General features: G+C 30.5%; 1 long non-coding RNA gene across 1 annotated transcript; it reads right to left on the reverse strand.

The window, feature by feature from the left end:
- Positions 1 to 1403: 1403 nt before the first annotated feature.
- On the reverse strand, positions 1404 to 2495 carry LOC142630028 (uncharacterized). The gene is made up of 2 exons (XR_012843189.1): positions 2434 to 2495; positions 1404 to 1738 (listed from the first exon to the last, which is right to left on the reverse strand). It is a non-coding gene; the product is annotated as an uncharacterized LOC142630028 (long non-coding RNA).
- Between the last annotated feature and the right edge of the window lie 1776 nt (positions 2496 to 4271).

Genomic DNA, 4271 nt, shown 5'->3' on the forward strand with positions numbered 1-4271 from the left:
TAAATATTTAATCACTATTCAATAAATCATATAATTTTTATAATAAAGCTCACTATATCAACATAGAAACATGTAGGGGAAATCTTAGAAAAAGGTTTATTGATAATAAACGTGTCTTATAGGGTATTGCTAAGAATGGGAGGAAGTTCCCTTTGCCACCTGTGTTTTGAATAGAGTATGTATATGTTGCCATCTGTTTTGCTCCTTTGTTTCTGTTAACTGATACAGCATGCCACCTCATATCTTAGAACTTGGAAATTACTTCTCTTGCTTCCTCTATTAGGTGTCCATAGGAAGTAAGCATGGGCGGAAGGAGAGAATGGACACTTGTGCGTTAGGTTTAGGGTTGAAGCATAATTCACATTTTGTTGAGCAGGGGAAAAAGAAAGAAGTCCATCGTTGGAGATAGGAGAATCCAGCTACAGAGTCCCCTTACGTTTAGGGTTTGTAGATTTATCTTATAATAAATATATAAGATATAAAGCGTAAAATAAAAAGAAAAAGAAAATAGTACTGATGTGAAAAATTGTGGGAGTTTTAGAGGCTTCGGTTATATATATATATGTATATATATGTGTGTGTGTGTGTGTGCGTGTGTGTGTATGTGGCTCTCATTTTAAGATCATTTTTCAAAATACTAAAAACAAAAAATAATTGTTTGGGAGACCATTTCTATTTTTGAGATTAAAAAAAAAAAATCATAAAAAGTAATGTAAAGAATCCGTAGATTACTTTTTATTTTATTTTATAGATAATGATAAGGGAATAGATTTCATAATGTATTTTTTTTTTTTAATGATAAGTTTCAAATTTGAAATGTTTGAATTCTTTTTATGATAAATTTTTGTTAGAGAGAGGTTTTGTGATAAAGATAAGCTCCTTAATTTAAGAGATAAAGAAGAGTTTGGATAAATATGTGAGGGCCACTATTTTCAATTTATTTACAACTATGTCATTAAAAACATTTTTTGAAAACACATCCTTAGTCGTTTTCAAAATCTTGTTCTAAACTAAGAAAATAGGATACAAGTTTTATGAAAATTGTATTTAGAAAGTATTAACCAAACAATAAATTAAAGTGTAGGACCCACCATTTTATGGATTGCAAATATATATATATTCTTACCAAATAGGCTGTTAGAAAATACGGAAAACTATTTTTACACAAGGATTCCATTGAAACAAACGAGGTGTAATAGAATATTAACAAGATCTTGTCTTCTTTTACATTTTAATGAGATAGGTTTAGTACTTGAAAAGAAACTTTTAGAAAATTTAATACTTAAAATGACCCAAATTTACAGTCTTCCCATTTAAGTTCAGCACTTGAAAAGAAACTTTTAGAAAATTTCTCTCAAATCTTTTAAAGTAAGTTGTTGACATTGTGCAAAATACGGTAAGCAGAACTCAAATTCCTCGTCAACTATCTATCATTATCCAAAACATGTTTATTTTGCAAAAGTTTACAAATTCAGAAGCAGTCCATTTTCCCAACTACAATTGGTGTTTAAATCTCTGCCCCAAAACAAACAAGCAGTGTGTACAACTACCAACAAAACTAAAGAAATACCACAACATCAAATCTGTAAACAGAACAAAAATTTATATCTAATCTATCATTATTCAACCTTTGTACCTTCTTAACCTTTGTGTGGGAGCTTTGGACACCGCAAGAGCAGGGAAATTGAGGCACAATCAGAATCTGATTAATTCCCCAGTTCAGCTATCATAGACTCACCTAAGTTTCAAAATAAACGAAATTGCAATTTCACTCTAACAGAAAATATAAATAAATTTATAATTTAAGGGCAGTAGAATAGCAGAAAGGTAAAGACACGCAGTAGTATCAAAGGGAAAGGACAAAGATATGTTTGAAAAACTTGTCTTTGCAGAGACAAAATTTACCATCAAAACAAAGCACAAAAAGCAGTTTAAAGCCAGATTGACCAAATCAGTTTTTGAATGACCAAATTTGTTAAGAATGGATGTAAGACAAGCATATGGATGCAGCACACAATGACAGTACACAACCAATATGAATCCAAAACTAAAGCTATCATTAATTGACCTTCTTGTTCCTAATAACAAATTTAAATTCAGTGTATAAAATATTCAATCTATAAGTCAGTAATTAAAGATCCAAGAAAAGAAACAACCGAATTTAAGAATTGAAAAACAAAGAAATACAAAGATTGAAAGTTGGGTTTTTAAGGAGAGTGAGTAATTGGATTCATCAATGAACATATAGAAGATACCTAATCAGAGGGTTTGGATAGGGAAAAGTGTGAATATATATGGAAGATAGTACCAGCTTGGTGAATCTGAAGAAAAATAAAATCAACGGAAGACAAGAACTCTGTTTGGTTGCCGAGAAAATAATAGAGGAGTAGAAAGGTTTTCTCAGCAACTAAATAAGGCAGAGAGAGAGAGAACCTGTGAGGAGCTGAGATTACCGCGTGGTTTCTGAATTTGCCGAGAGCGAGAGACTGTAACGTATCTTTTGGATAATGAGATTTGTAGTTTTTGTATAATCTGATGGTTCCTGATTTTCAACGTTTACAACAATTGATAAAAAGTTTTATTTATTTTCTTTTTTTGGTAAAAAGTTTTATTTATTTTCTCCACATTTTTTTTTTTGTAAATAACTGAAACTTTTTACTTTTATATATATATATATATATATGAGTTGGGTTCAAGTTACACCGAGTATAACTCTAAACAATATTACACCACTCAATATTTTTTAATTGGATGTAATTATTTCCTTCTATTTCCTCACTTCTTCTTTTTCTTTTTTCTTTTTTTCCTTCTTCGCTATTTTTTTTTTAACCATCATTGTACATGTTTTTGGCATTAAAGTTTTTTAGTTTTTTATTTTTATTTTTATTTTACCATCATTATATATGTTTTTTGCGCTAAAATTTTTTTTTATTTAGTTATTTATTTATGTAGTTGATGATGTGGTGATTAGATTTTAAAGAGTCCGTGATAAAGTTAAATTCTAAAAAATCTTTATCTTCTATTTCCTCACCATTTTTTTTTTCTTTCTTCGTTTTTTTTTCTTTTTAAGAAATTTTTTTTTACCATCATCGTATATGTTTTTGGCGATAAAGTTTTTTAGTTTTTTTTTTTTTTACCATCATTGTATATATTTTTGGCGTTAAATTTTATTTAATTATTTATCTATACTACTATTTAAGGGCTTCCTCTGTTTGGATTCCACATTTTGGATGCCTAAAGTACCCTTATTATATTCACTTATAAGTTTTCAACTAACGAGGATAAATATGTAAATTAAAACTCTTACACTTTAAAACTCACAAATTCACGTACGCTTTGCAGTTTCCATCTCACTTTCTATCTCTCATTCTTCTTCAGATTGAAGACATTTAGTTTAGCTCTACATTCTCTTTTCTTTTTCTTTAGATTAAAGGCATTTATTATCAAAGGCTCTAACAAATTTTCAAGTTCTATCTTTTGCAAGTTCCTCTTTGTTTTTTTATTTTTATTTTTTATGATTGACTTTCTTTAAGCTCTACTTTTTTTTTTCTTTTTATATGTATCACGCTAACTCTTTTTTTTTTTTCTTTTTAAACGTAGTTTTGAAATGAATGGTTCCTTCATATACTCTACCATTATACTTCTTAATGAATTGTCATTTCATGTTGTAAGTATTGTGATCCAAAAACAGGATTGCCTTATGCTACAAAAGAAGCATTCAATCAACAAATTTTCAAGCTCTATCTTTTGCAAGTTTCTTCAACGACAACGCTTATCCGAGGAAGACGTGGGTCCTTAGCTTTGATCACACACATCGGCGCCTGAAAAGCTTTGGAAATGGGATTGTAACCGAGGATTAAATGAGCCGCTCGGAGTTGGCTGTTTGTATGCACAAAGACTTCGACTTGTAAAATTCTATTTAGTCTTTCAAAGTCAACGAGGAGAGGGTGACGATCCGTTGCGTGTGGGTCTGCAAAATTGACCGAAAGAAAGAAAAAATGAGGTAAGAATAGATAAAAAGGTAAAAAGGATGGTTTTAAAGGGTTTTAGATAGATCCAAAACTTCACCTGGGGTCCCTTCCCTTGTCGGACAGGGTACGCCGTCATGCCAATCGCCTGATATGATCAGGAAGTCATTTTTTAGACCCTTATTGGATTCAATGAGGCATTGAATTAACCTAAGTGCTGGATGCCTAGATTTTAAGTAATATTCTTCTTTTTTCGTTAGGTAGTGGAGGTTATATACCTAGTTCACATCGTGATGAGTGAGT

The sequence above is a fragment of the Castanea sativa genome, chromosome 3 (assembly GCF_040712315.1).
Source record: "Castanea sativa cultivar Marrone di Chiusa Pesio chromosome 3, ASM4071231v1".
In the NCBI taxonomy this organism is placed as follows: domain Eukaryota; kingdom Viridiplantae; phylum Streptophyta; class Magnoliopsida; order Fagales; family Fagaceae; genus Castanea; species Castanea sativa.